Source organism: Rhipicephalus microplus, chromosome 2 (genome assembly GCF_043290135.1).
Source record: "Rhipicephalus microplus isolate Deutch F79 chromosome 2, USDA_Rmic, whole genome shotgun sequence".
Lineage (NCBI taxonomy): Eukaryota > Metazoa > Arthropoda > Arachnida > Ixodida > Ixodidae > Rhipicephalus > Rhipicephalus microplus.
The window spans coordinates 200,834,867-200,850,410 of NC_134701.1; the positions used below are offsets into that span (position 1 = coordinate 200,834,867).

The 15,544-nt window shown below is 45.8% G+C and overlaps 1 long non-coding RNA gene across 1 annotated transcript in view; it reads right to left on the bottom strand.

The window, feature by feature from the left end:
* Positions 1–15,143, bottom strand: part of LOC142786993 (uncharacterized) — a 138,119-nt gene extending 122,976 nt beyond the window's left edge. The window contains exon 1 of the long non-coding RNA XR_012889210.1: positions 15,037–15,143. This is a non-coding gene — a long non-coding RNA (uncharacterized LOC142786993). The remainder of the gene's footprint in view (positions 1–15,036) is intronic.
* Between the last annotated feature and the right edge of the window lie 401 nt (positions 15,144–15,544).

The following is a 15,544-nucleotide window of genomic DNA, read 5'->3' on the forward strand; positions in this document are numbered from 1 at the left end:
AAGAAGACAGCCGCCACTAGTCTGTGTCGGCTTCTTTCCTCTTCAACGCTGGTGATCAAGTCGACCACACCATCAATGGCAGATCGGCCTCTTCTGAAGCCGTTCATAAATGCAGGAAAAGAGTTGTTGCTCTCTAGAAGCCACTCTAATCGTGCCAGTACCATTCTTTCCATCACTTTTCCGACGCAGCTGGCTAACGCGATTGGTCTGTAGGAGGAAAGTGCATAAGGACACTTCCCCGGCTTGAGCAATGCAATAATGCGACTGCATTTCCAGTTAGCTGGGACTTCTCCTGACTCCCATGAGGTGTTATAATGAGATAACAGGATACGTCGTGCTTCTGTATCAAGATGGTTGAGTGCAGCATACGTGATTCCGTCAGGTCCTGGTGCCGATGATCGGCGGGAGGCAGAAATCGCAGCGTCAAGCTCATGTATTGTAAAACGTACATCAAGGCGCTCGTCAGACGATGGAGGCGCAATGGTAGTAAGAAGCTCATTAGTGGCAAGATCATCAGTGGTGTCCACGATGAGGCTACAGTAGTCACTGGCTATCTCAACTTCTGTCCGTCCCTGATGTAGAGCAACAGCTTGAAATGGTTGATGTTGTTGGGAAGTTGTCTGCAAACTTCGTACCACCCGCCAGATCTTAGATAGAGGTTGCCTGGGGTCCAGAGATCCACAGAAATTTCTCCAACGTTGCCTGTCAATCTTGTCAAGATGCCGAAGAACATGTCGTTGAGCTCGACGACAGGCGGAAAGGTCTGAAGGTGACTTCGTTCGTCTGTATCGGCGTTCGGCACGGCGACGGATTGCACGAAGGGCCTCGTATTGGGAGTCAACTGCTGATCTCTGCATCGGTAGGTTAACGTGTTTGGTTGTGTCACGCAGTGAAGAAGCAATGATGTTTTCTACCTCGGATGGATCAGTCGTGTGCTCACAGCCAGACTTGACAGATGCCTTGAACAGTGTCCAGTCGGTTTGACGGATGTAGCGTGTGTACGTGTGGCGAAACCACCTGAACTGAGCATAGGTTGGAAGGTGGTCACTGCCGCGAGTGTCCAAATCTGTGCACCAACATGCGGAAGACAGAAGGTTTCTGGAAACGAAACAGAGGTCGAGGCAGCTGCTGTAAGACGTGCCACGAACAAATGTAGGTGATCCGTCGTTGAGTACGCTTAGTCCATAGTTGTATATAAAATTGGCTAAATCCTTTCCGCGATGATTCGTTGTAGTGCTACCCCAGAGAGGATGATGTGCATTAAAATCGCCGATCACAATGTGTGGCCTTTGTGCTGCTTGAAGAATGGTCCCCAGGAGGAAGCAGTCCATCTGTGCGCTTGGGTGTATGTATCCTCCTATTACGGAGAATGTTCGCTCTTTATGTGTTATAGTCAGGCTCACGTAATCATTGCTGGTATGCGATGCGACTTCATGTCTCAAGAATGTCAAATCATGGCGTATACAAACGAGAACTTTGCTCGTACGTTGATCACTGCGGGACCAAATCTCGATATATCCAGATATACGAAAAGGTGAAACCATATTCGGTTCACATATAATGATAACAGGAAATTGATATTTAAAAACACATTGTCTGAAGTCTGACAGACGGCCACGTAGGCCACGAGCATTCCATTGCATAACAAGCGACTGGCGCATGCGTTCTTCGAACATCAGTGCCATGTTCACTTACTGAAGAACCAGTAGGAGAGGCTCCAAAACCTCAAGTAGCTGCACAGCCACCTTAGCAGCGGGAGTGTTTAGGCTGCTGAGAATCTTACGCATCGAACCCATCAAATTTTTAAGCATAGCCTTGACATCTGTGTTGTCCATCTTCTTGTTTTCTTCATTGGAGGTAGGGGCACTATGTGATGATGGCGCTACCGTAGCTCTTGACGGTAGTGAAGGCCACTGAGTCTCCGACGTGGGGAGAGCCAATGACTGGTTACATTGTACTTCCGTGGACTGTATTGGCATTTGAGCATCTGTATCCTCCTTTCTGGCCGACAAAAGCAGGCTAGGAGGTGGTGAGGGCACGGTTTTGTGTGTCGAATTCGATAAGCTATGAGCACTGCTGCTTCGTTTGCGTCGATGTCGCGAACGATGTTTACGGCGTCGTACAGCCCTTGCAGCTTCTCTGTGAGTGGAGGGGTCTCGAACCATCTTCTTCAGGATACTAATTTCATTCCTCATTTTGGGACATTCCTTTGATGTTGCGTCGTGGGCGCCTGAGCAGTTTGGGCATTTGGCCACAGCATTGCAGTTATCACCATCATGAGGGCCACCGCAATGCTTGCAGGTTACTGCACTCTTGCAAACTGCACTAACGTGCCCAAATTTCATGCATTTATGACATTGCAGAGGTTTTGGTACGTAAGGACGTACCGAGTGCCTCACGTACCCAACTTTTACATGTGTGGGTAACGTCTTCGACTGAAACACTCCTCATCCACATCATATATAACTCCTGTTGTCGTTTCTTCGTCGTACGCGGAGAATGTGCGAACCGGAATATTTCCTAATCGAACAATCGCTTTCAGCGTGTCCATTAGGCCTTCGTAGTGACCTCCACGGACAGTATGTTCTTTCGGGTATTTATGCGTATTTCTACGACTTACCCTGGAGCGATCAGCTCAAAGTACTCTGTCAGGCTCTGCCTATTTAGAGAGTTCAAGATGTGTGTCTTCGATGTCGGCACATACGAAATGGTGTACGACCGCATGCTACTCGCCTTTGTTTGTGCTTGCCGGCTAGCGGGCGATGTCCTGCTGATTTTCCTCTTCAGGCGTCGGCTTGGTACGACCACGTAGTCGCTGTCCGAAGCCATATCTTCAACGGAGGAGTCATCAGAATTGTCATCGTGGGCCCCGCTTGGGCCGGGGTGAGAACTTGCATCAGACGCACTATGATGTGGTCGGCCCGGTCCCGGTTGCTGGATGGGGTTTTGATCCCCCATTCTAAGAGGGAATGCCTCTTCGAGGTGTGTCGGTTATTGAAAAATCTTGGCAAAAGAATTAGGAAACTCACAGAGCTCAAAGCAGAGGCTGTTCTCTGTCCATTATACAATGTTAGTGTAGAACGAAGCCGGTGCATGATCGTTGGTCGTGGCCATAGATCTAGGAATGAGGCTCCAATCAACGGACATCCTGGCAATAAATAAATCGTTACACGTTTGCTTACACGTAGCATAACAAATTGTTTGCAAGACACGATACTGTTCCTGGTGGATAGGTCGTGCATGGTCGTCACGAGTGATTATTCGGTGTTGAGTTATCGGTGTCTCACTCACTTTAGAAAATCTAGAAAGGCATACCCTGAATTGAAGCAACTGTTGCAGCAGTTTTCTCTCGTTGCAGCAGTTATCCTGTTGCAGCAGTTATCCGACAGCCTATTAATGATGTCGATATCTGTGACGGAGTCTTCATCGCTGCATTTTTTGGCGGCATTGGTACTTGAGTGTTTTTATCGGTACGTCCTCGTCTGCTCGGCCGGGATATGATACTAAAGACTAGTGGCTAATAACACGACGCCATGGCGTTTAAACCACCGTATTGACTAAGCACAATGAGATCGCGAAATAATAAGATTACAATAAGATTGCATAGTAAATGGACGGTAGACGTGTATACTTTTGAATGCAGAGGGGTAAAGTGCGTCTTGTGCCTTAGCAAAGCTATAGGAACACAATTATGTAATGCTCTTCGCGCAATGTGGGGCTATCACCGTAGGAACCTGCTTATCTTCATGTAAGCTATAAATAAACAGCGGGAAACGTCAGCTCTTGAGCCAAGATGGTTCATGTAATTCTGTAAGTAGTAGAAACATATACATAGTTGAAAGTGATGTAAGAACAAAGCATAATAACAAATTATACCTCGCTGGTGTTGTTATTAAGGGGCTTGGCTGCTGACTCAAAAATTATGTTTGAGAGACTGGCCGCAGGAGTCGCATTTCGGTGGAAGCGAAGTGGTAGAGGCTGCTGTACAGCGCGATGTTAGTAGACGTAAAAAACACAAGATGGTTAAAATTTCTGGCATAATCCACTATGGTGTCCTTCGTAATATTGTCGTGGTTTTGTCGTGTAATGCTGCAGATAATAAAGCATTGGTAATAACATTTTCGTTTAATTACCATGGAGCAGCTTCGTACAAATTTTCTTAACAGCAGGACGATTGAATCGTCACTGAGCGTTCTCTCCGGATCCGGTCTGGGCTAACTATAGAGGCACAAACACGTGAAGTAATGACTTTCTTTAAGCAGCCTTGTTCTTGATGGCAGGCAGACGGCGACGAGAAAACGATTTCCCCGCGAGCCCGTCAAATGGCGCGTGTTACGAAGCGATGCGATTGTGCGTGTTCGCCGACGTGGTTGCGTCGAACTGCACAAAACGTACGAAAGCACGCACACACACGCGCGCGTCATGCGGTTCATCACGCGCGCACCCGCTCGCACGCTGCACAAACCACGCCTGGATGCGCCGACGAACTTTGATGTGGCGTGGCTCGTGTGGTTTACGTAACGCGTGGCCGTGAAACTGCAATCGCCTGACACCGCGCCCGCCATCGACGCGAGAAGAAAGAAAACGAGGAAAGCAGTAAATCTTTCGACAATGTGAAAGATGGAAATTAGTGTCCACTTCGTGTCCATCAGTACGTGTCATGCAGTGACGTCTGCGGGCTGTGTATTGCCACATGCGTGCGTATTTCGCTGTTATTTTTATCACTACTTTTGTTCTTATTGAGAACCCCACCGTGGTGGTCTAGTGGCTAAGGTACTCGGCTGCTGACCCACAGGTCGCGGGTTCGAATCCCAGCTGCGGTGGCTGCATTTCCGATGGAGGCGGAAATGTTGTAGGTCCGTGTGCTCAGATTTGGGTGCACGTTAAAGAACCCCAGGTGGTCGAAATTTTCGGAGCCCTCCACTACGGCGTCTCTCATAATCATATGGTGGTTTTGGGACGTTAAACCCCACAAATCTATCTTGTTCTTATTGAGAATATATGCGAGAGTAACGCTAGAACAAGAAATGGCTTTTATTTTTCTTTATCTTTTGCATATAAAAGAGCTAAGTCCAATTCAAGTGAAACTGAAAAAAAAAACGCAGTTTTTTTTTGCTAGTGATTATATGCTCAGGTCTGCGCCGACAATATTTTCCCAGTGTGTTTGTTCACGCTACCAAAATACCTGCAATTTATATTGCTGCAAAAACATCGTTAGTATTACGAAGCAGATTTAGATCATGTCCTGGGTTTTACATGTGAAAACTACGCGATGGTTATTATGAGAGACGCCGTTGCTACCGGAGGGCTCCCGAAATTTCGGCCATCGGGTGTTCTTCAACGTGCACTGACATCACACAGTACACGGGCCTCTACGATTCCGCCTCCATCGAATTGCGACTGCTTCGACCGGAATCAAACCTTCGACCTTCGGGTCAGCAGTGAACACCGCAGCCACAGTTCCACCAAGGCAAACTCGGAAGCAAACTTTGAGTTTGGCTTTCATAAATTGGAACATTTCATTTTGGCTTGAATAAGTTCGTAAAAGAAGTCCATATCGCAGCGAAATGAGCGTTATACCAATATTTTACGAGAAAAGCGGTACCCTTCGTGTGCTTTCATTGGTGCGATCTTTCATCGCTTCGTAATGGCAATGACTAGTCTTGTAGAGTGAGTGGTCTCTCCTGACAAAAAAGCACGGTATTGGGGACTGCCGGCAGCACTTTTTTTCTTTTTGTTCTAGGCATTGCATATCGGATACCTTGAATGGAGCTCCAGCTCGTCTTCTGAGCCCGTTTATGCCATGCCGTTTCAGATCAGTTCTTTAAAGACGATAGTCTTTCTCTGGGACCTTCGACGCCAAAATTTTGGTCTTTCTTTCTTTCTTTCTTTCTTTCTTTCTTTCTTTCTTTCTTTCTTTCTTTCTTTCTTTCTTTCTTTCTTTCTTTCTTTCTTTCTTTCTTTCTTTCTTTCTTTCTTTCTTTCTTTCTTTCTTTCTTTCTTTCTTTCTTTCTTTCTTTCTTTCTTTCTTTCTTTCTGAACATTTGTCCATTTGTCCGTCCTGACGATTTCCAAACGACACCGAACGATACCCAAAACGGCTGCCCCATCCGCAGTGCCCACCAATATTGCTCAATTTTCAGCATTCATACTTGTGTGATTTCTAACAAAAAAAAAGGCAGATCGCACGTATAGTGCGAATCGATGATATGCCAAGAACGAACAGAAAAAATTGATATGTCACTCTAAAATCAGCACAATGTTACGAGGTGGTGGTAAATGATGCCATACAGAACTTTCGTGTCATGATTATCATGTTTGGATGAGTCGTTTACCTTCGTCATCCATTCACGTCACGTGATACCAAGTTTAGTATATGTGGAGCTAGCGAAATGGCTGCGAGTACGCTAAGAGCGTGGTATGTTGCCCTTTTCTTAATTGACACGCGTGTCATGATTACCATTTTTGCACCAGTAATATATTTTTGTCATCCATTGACGTCACGTAACACCAAACTTGATATATGTGGAGATAGCGAAGCGGCCGCGAGCGCATCATGAAGGGCCCAATATACTCCAATGTAGCGTTCACGCACGCGCACACACGCTGGACACAGCGACGCAACGTCAGGAAAACGCGAGCACTCTATAGTCTGACACCAGGCGCGACCAGCGTCCGTTTGCGCAGCCCTACGGCAACTGGCGCGAAATCTGACATGCTGCATTTCGTGCCGATGCGTTACCTAGACAACACTGCGTCTCCCTTTTTTTCGTGACGGAGGGACGCCGGACGCGCTGAAACGCGCCTGCGTCAAAGCAACGCTGCGCGGCGCGTGCCTGCGAGTGTATGGCAAGAGCGGTGCCTCTACCTGGCACTCTACAACCTGTCATACATGGCACTCTACGATTTCGCCCCCATCAAAATGTGACCGCCAGAACGTTGTGGCGCACTTCTCGACTGGGAATGCAACAGACAACTATTTGATGAAGAAGAGTTTATATTTAAACCATTTTCTTACAAGCTCTTGAGGCATTACCCTGCCTAAACCTGCCCACAAGAGATTGCACACGCGCAATCTGCAGCTTCTAGGAATGCACTGTGAGAGAGATCTTTAGTGGAGCACTCATCATGATCACAACCACTAACCCCAATACCACCAATCATACCTGATGTTGAAAGGCTTGGACCTGATCTGCCAAGAAAGGCACACGATTTGAGCAGCATAAGGATAACTTGAGAGCATGACTGTAAAAGCCCGGCTTAATTTGAGCTCTATTCTTCTAACTCGGCTCTTAGTTTAAGCTTCTGCTAAGCTAAGGTGTCACCCACAATGCGGGATGCTGCGCACGCCTGTGGCATTTACGATGAATTCTGAGGTATTATATTCTGACTACTTACGGCTATTTATGCTGCTTAGACACCTGAGACATGTAGCATCTAGTTATCGTTGCCGGCATGTATCTCTGTTCCTGCGGTATTGCGTGCAGAGCGCTTGAGGAGGCAGCAAAATAGTTTATAACTTCCATCGCGCACACTCAACTGCTCCATTATGAGATAGTACTTGGCCCGCTGTCAAAATAACCATCCATTTTCATCCTTACTTGTAGATGCAAGACGTTTACGTAGTAGATGAGGAAACCGGAAACCTAGAATTGACGTCATTCGTATCAATATTATGCATGACTGACAGCATCTTTGTCTCAAACCAGGAAAAATTTAGAGGCCCCGTCACACATCACTTAGCGTCACAAGATGCCGGCACCACTTGAGAAATCACGAAACGAAGCTCATTATTGCAGCTACGTGTCATAATTAAATGTCTCGTCCGAGGCCACATTGTAACGCAAATCACATGCACCATCAATCGCTTCGATTAAGTAGTGTTCTAAAACATGGTTGATGCACTTCACAAATGTTTTACTCTGCTTGATGTTTTCTACGAACTGCAAATTCACCTATGCATAGTACCTCACTCACATACTAATTGACTTGTGGTGTCTCCTAGCTTGGGCCACAAGCTCTTTGCAGGCTGCCTCCTTACTAAACAGGCAACGTGGACAGTTGGTCCTGTTCTCGAATGAACCCCTTCTGGGTTTCACCGTGATATCGTAAAACTGTTTTAGCAATCATTTGCCAATCTTCTGGAAGGAACAAATCTAGACAAAGCCAAACAGAGATATATACATACTTAGATAGATAGATAGATAGTTGGATAGATAGATAGATAGATAGATAGCTATATAGATAGATAAATAGATAGATAGATAGATAGATAGATAGATAGATAGATAGATAGATAGATAGATAAGTATGAAGAAAAAGGCAGGGAAGTTAACCATAAAGGCTGGTGTCTGATGTTCTACTTGGTACTGGCGTATAGGGAGCCAGAGCAACGCTTCGTGGCGCTGCGACTCTGGACAGGCTATGGAGCCTTGATGTGCGTGCGTCTCCGTGTTTTAGGGTGGTGACAACTTTAATCATGGTTGCTTACAATTGGTTTTCAGCTGTCGCTCATTTACATTGAAGCCAGTGTGGGTTTCTATATATATATATATATACATATCAATATATATATATATATATATATATATATATATATATATATATATATATATATATATATATATATATATATATATATATATATATATTGATATATATATATATATATATATATATATATATATATTGATATGTGGGGTTTAACGTCCCAAAACCACTAAATGGTTATGAGAGACGCCGTAGTGGAGGGCTCCGGAAATTTAGACCACCCGGGGTTCTTTAACGTGCACCCAAATCTGAGCACACGGGCCTACAACATTTCCGCCTCCAGTACCTTAGCCACTAGACCACCGTGGCGGGGCATATATATATATATATATATATATATATATATATATATATATATATATATATATATATATATATATATATATATATATATATATATATATATATATATATATATATATATATATATATATATATATATATATATATATATATATATATATATATATATATATATATATATAATGGATTGCTCAAAAACCTTACAAGTAGTGAGCATTGCCAGAGAATAGTAGAACACTCAGTCAAATACTACGCCAACCCTCCCCCACAAGCCTATATATTAGGCTAGGAGAAAAGCAGGAGCAGGAGAGCAACAAGGGACAAAGGAAGGTTTTTCCTGGTCAGATTCTATTGCACACAGCATCCAAACAGCGTCTGCCTTAATTTATTCAGACCGTCTTGCCTGCTTTGCTGGAAGCTCGTGCCCTCGCAGTGAGCCTACAATAAAATAATAAGGCGGAAAGTCATACACCGCACGACCACATATACAAAGTCCATAAACATTTTCTCTGCAAGCACTAAATAAAAAACTGAGCTCACGATATGAAATCACCTTTGTGGCTGGTAATGAAACAAAAGGACGACAGAAATAACGCAGCAGAACCAATATCCCATAGGGTATATTTGAGTACGGGCCAACAAGCGACTTGCTTAGTGCACATATACTGCACCGTTCAGGATCGACAGACAGAGAGAAGGACGGACGTACATGAACAGTCAATCTGTTGCATTGTATATTAAATGCATTTCTTAGCGAACTTCGGCGACTTTGAGCATATCTATCTATCTATCTATCTATCTATCTATCTATCTATCTATCTATCTATCTATCTATCTATCTATCTATCTATCTATCTATCTATCTATCTATCTATCTATCTATCTATCTATCTATCTATCTATCTATCTATCTATCTATCTATCTATCTATCTATCTATCTATCTATCTATCTATCTATCTATCTATCTATCTATCTATCTATCTATCTATCTATCTAATCTAGCCGCCTACGACTTTTACCTCTCCTGCCCGTTTCAACAATGGTATCAATACCAAACTTGGTGTGGCATAACATGACTTTATGAAGAACATATTTGACTAGTCATACCATGAAAATCATGATATGCGTGTCATGTAACAACATGACCACAAGCCATGCTCATGATACGCTGTCGGCCATTTCGCTAGCGTCGCATATACAAAGTTTGGTATTACTGTACGTGAATGGATGACGAATGTATGTGAGTGGTGCAAATATGATAATCATGAGATGCGTGTCACGTAACAACATGACTACATGCCACTCTTATGATGCGCTGGCGGCGGTTTCACTAGCTTCATTTATACCAAATTCGGTATTACGGGACCTGAATAGATGACTAAGGTATGATACTGGTGCAAACATGATACGCATGAGATGCGTGTCATGTAACAACATGGCTACATGCAAGCCTCATGATGCGCTCACGGCCGTTTCGCTAGCTTCGCATGTACCAATTTCGGTACTACGCGACGCAAACGGACGACATCGGTAAATGACCCATCCAAACATGATAATCCCGACATTCGTGTGATGTAATAACATGACTACATGTCACACTGAAGATGCGCTCACGGCCGTTTCGCTAGCTTCACATATGCCTGATTTGGAATTACGTGACGCCAATGGATGACGAAGGTATGTGACTGGTGCAAACCTGATAATCATGACATGCGTGTTATGTGAGAATATGATTGCATGCCACAGTCAAGGCATCAATACATTTCGACGTGACACGGTGCCCGTGTTCGCCGGCGTTCACTTCGTCGCGTCAAACCGGCGTTGCCACGCCAGGTGCCGGTCCTGCCCTAAACTCGCAGGCGCGCACCACGCTGCGTTGCATTGATGCATGCGCGTTTCAGCGTGTCCGGCGTCTCTCAGTCACGAAAAGAGAGAGAGGCAGTGTTGTCTGGTTAACGCATCGCTTCGTAGCAAAATGTAGCATGTCGCATTTTGTGCCGGTTGCCGTCAGGCCGTGCTGCCGGACGCTCGTCGCGCCTAGCGTCAGACTATAGAGTGCTTGCGATTTGCTAACGTAGCGTCGTTGTGTCCAGCGCGCGCGCGCGTCAATGTAAGGCATTGCGCTTTGGAGGCTTCAGAGAACTATTGCCAGGAGACTTAGAATACGTTCAAGCTGTTAAGGTGTTAGGCGTTTACTTTGAGGAAGGAGATGTATCAGAAAAGATCTGGGACGACGTGCTTAGGAGATCTACCGATGTTATAGCAGCAGCCACTCATTTTAACCTGTCACTAACGGCAAAAGCAACAGTCATCAAGACACAGGCATGCGCTTTTGCGTTTGACATAGCACACATCGCCTTGCTACCTCACCGCGTTACAGGACACCTCGCCTCTATGGCGGGGACCTTCCTCTGGGGAGGAAAACCAAAGGTGCGGAGGAAATTTTTACAGCTTCCCACAAACCGTGGAGGCTTGAGCCTCCCAGATATATCAACGTTCACGAGAGTGCTGGCTGCAAAAACAACACAGAAGCTGTTTGATGACAGCAACTACCCCGAGTAAAGGCTCATGATGTACTGGAGCAGTACACTAAAAGGTACTTTCACGGCCAATCCGTACATCGGACCACGAGCAGAAATTCCGCTCAAGTTTTACAGAGTTGCCAGTGGCTTAAAACGAACAGTGAAATCAATAGGGTCATGCAGTCTAGAAGATGTTTCATTGCAAGAAGTAAGTAAAATGGTGACAAGTAGCAAACTGAGCAAAGAGGAAGAAACAGCATCCTGCACGAGAAAATGGAAACGATGTCGTTGCAATCGCGTACCTAACCAGGTGCGCGCACTTGATTGGTTGAGAAGATGGAGGGCATCGCCTACGCGTGACCGGTTAGCACATTGGGGAGCCGTTCCAAATCACCGCTGCCCAAACAGCGGCAAAAAAGAGACGGCCCAACATGCTCTGTTTTAGTGCTCGGTGGCGAGGGGCGTCTGGCACATGGTACAACGCCTCTTTGGCTTTCGCACGGCGCGCATGGGAATAGAACGTGGGCTGTTTGAAAGACTGGTCTTTACAATAACCTTGTACGTACTGTGGCGGCAACGCTGTTTAGTGGAAGTACGGCCCAAGCCGCATAGAAGCCTATCCCGCACTACGGAAAATTCGGCACATTGTGTGAAATAACCTAGATCAGCAACTGGAAACGCACGGCGAAGAGGCTTTCCTTCGACGATGGCACACACGTTTCTTGAAAGTAAGAGAGCGACAGCTGAAGTTTCCCGTTGTCCCGCACTAGTCATGCGCCCACTCAAGTACGCATGCATAAGTGTTATCCTGTGAAATGTGATTAACTTGATTCTTTTTAATTTTTCTTTCCCTTGTAACATTTGGATACCCTATGATCAATTAGATTTTGGTGCTCATTTGTAAGATGTATACAGCGTCTTTACTTGTTTTCGATGTTTTGTTTGTGTACGTACAAGTTAAGTGTACAATAAACTTCCCTTTTTTCGCTTCTAAAAGCTCAGAGTGAAAGAAAAGCCCCCGCATTCTAGAACGACCCTGAACTGAATGCTTCACCTTGACTTGAAAAATTTGATGGGATCGCTGTCTCTTTAAGCAGAATGAATCACTGCACATCAGCAATATTTTGCCGTAATTCTTGAGAAACGTGGCATCATTTTCAATCGACCAGTGGTGCTGTGCGGAGCTCGGCCAAGTGAAGGCTGGAATTCGAGTCGAGGCTTGTTGCGAAATATGGAGGATATATTTTATAGAGTGGTTCGAATTTAACAAGAAATGCTAGTCATTTATTGTCACTAGTAGAGAAACCGGGCATAACGTCCATGAGGTTGTATGTGCAAAAAAAAAAAAGAAAAATCCGCCACGCTAAACGCATCGAGCTGTATTTGCGTCATTTGCAAAGGGCCCTGCATGTTTTGAAACAACAACAACCTTCTGGAGCGCGCCTGTCTAAATTCGATAATCCGCTCGTTAGCACCATATCTTTATCCCGTCACTCAAGATATCTCACGCAAGAACATTAACGCCCATCGCGTAAGTCCCGAGATATATGGTACATACAGCTGCTAGTCAATTCTGAAATAAAATGATGTCCTTCGAATGCTTGTGGAACTTCTACCCACACAAAACTTGCTCTTCTATGGCCGCGTTCACACTGAGCATTCCGGCCGCCAAAAGTGCTCCAAATCCGGTTCGGCGGCGGCGAGATCCGCCGAAAGGACCCTCTCCGAGCCGATCGCTCTCGGACCGATTTTTGCGGCGTCTGCCGCCAAATCGGTTACCGCGGACCAATAGGAGCGCTAGTCAAGGAATTTCGAAAAATGGCGGCCAAGCCCTACTCACTTGTTATGCCGCAGTGCACGTAACTGCATGTTGAAACCAATGGGAGTTTAAACAACTCTGTGCCTACTTCGCGTCCGTGTTTTGTGGAAGAGGTGACCGATCTTGCTGTTGGCGTGACCGAGCTTGTTGCGGTCTTGCAGAGCGAAATGAACCCACCAACGCCGCTGGCGTCGGTGGTTTTTCTGCGCTTCGTGCATTACAAGACAGCCACTTGCTGGCAAAGTAAGCAGTACTGTCTTTTCTTGCTTCTTGCGTACGAGAATCGTCGAAGTGTACACCACCGGATAGCGTAGTAGCGTTCGCGAGCCGCGACAACAACCGGGTGACAGCGCATCCATCCCGCGTTCGCCTCGTGGTAGATGGCATATTCGGCGGCGCGGGGCGCGTCCAGTGCGAACGACGCTGCGTTTCGGCGGCAGGAGAATTTCGGTCGCTGTAAAAGGCGGATGTTTCAGTGTGAACTAGGCATAAGGCCTTTCAGAGAAAGAAAGGGAGAAGTTTAGTATAGGACTGAAAAGTCCTATACTACACGAGTCGGAACCTATTCATCGTTGATCGATTGATTGATGACTGATATGTAGGGTTTAACGTCCGAAAACCACGATATGATTATGAGAGACGCCGTAGTGGAGAGCTCCGTGGATTTCGACCACCTGATATTATTTTAGGTGCACCCAAATCTGAGTACACGGGCCTACAACACCGCTTCCATCGGAAATGCAGCCGCCGCAGCCGGGATTCGAACCCGCGCCCTGCGGGTCAGCAGCCGAGTACCTTAGCCACTAGGCCACCGCGGCGGGGCAAAGAAACCTATTCATCGTTGTAGTAGTGGTGTTGGCTCCTTGAGAAAAGGAGAAAAAAAAAGCGCCTGATTTGTGCCGGCGTAACTGGCAACACTGCGCAGAAGGATAAAAGTGACAGAGTACTCACCGCACAGGAGCAAGAGAAAGAAAAGAGAAGAGATGGAAAAAATGGGGGACACGTTTGAAGGATTCAGAGGCACTGATCGGCGAAAGCTGCGGTGGCGCCGAAGATCGCGGGCGACACAACCGTTCAGCAGGGAATACAGCAAGCGAGTCCATCGTTCGGTAGCGCACTAATTCACAAAACACAAAAGAAGGGAAGTGGAGCCCTCGTATTACGGTGCCTGTAATAATCAAATTGCAGTTTTGGGACAGAAAACCCCACATATTATTACATATAATGTTAAGTGCGTGGTGCTTGGCAGGTATTACGTAGTCTATTAGTACAGCTCGTAACACTGTCATAAGGTGAGCATGTACGCTGTTTACGAGCTTTAACGAGTGTAATCGAGAAATCAGCATATGACGCATGTGCTCGAGCAACTAGTGGACAAACAATTTGCATATATAAGCTATTCTAAAGTGGTTCATCATATTCAAGCCGCATACTGGCGCCCCTAGCAATAGAAAGTGTGCCAAGGACGCGACCTTGTTATTTCAGCGATAAACGCACTGTCGCACCATTAGACGCAAGATAGATAGACTATTTCAGGCTGCAATGCTCATTGCTGTATACAAAACTAATGTTGTGACGCACACGGCAACAATCTATGACGGGCGTCTTTGCCGACCAAATTAAATCGATTTCTCGGAACTCGGTGTATCTTATGCAGCAAATGCGCGATTTGTGCCTTCTGGGCCTTCTAACAGATGTGCGTATATAGTTACTTTTACGTAACCACCACCGTATTGCGACACGCCATGATACAGCAACACATATCAATAATCGGCTCGGACAGCGCACAGACCGCAGCGCATATAAGGTAAACATGCTTGCATTCTAGGATGATACTTACGCACGTGATGACGCATGAAGTCGCGCATTCTTGTAAGTTCCGAGAAGTAGAATTTATGTGCTCCGCAAGCTGCCAAGTCTACGACCCTGCGCGTCCGATTGTGCCACGGCGCACAGGTTGACACGCGATGCTTCGGGGGCTCCAGCTTGACAGTGGCGAGAGTGATTAGTTAATTGCGTATTCGTGTTCCTTGCGGAATTGATTAGGCATGAAAACGTCCTTCAAGAGGGTGTGTGCACAAACGCAAAGCACTTCTACACTTTTGCACGCTCTCCCCAAACCGCAAAAAGTAGTGGAGGAGAACAGAGCAAGTGTCCTTGTCTTCGCTTCCTCCCTTGATATCTGCTAGGTTCCATCTTACCCTGAAACTGTCTCCCTTTTCATAGGTATACGTCACGCTAAAACGATAACATCGGCATTCGCTACCTTGGCGGCTTGCGTGCTTCAGTCGTATGCTAAACTGCGCTCGACATTTAAGATGCCGATATTTGTTGGTGTGTTAGTCAAG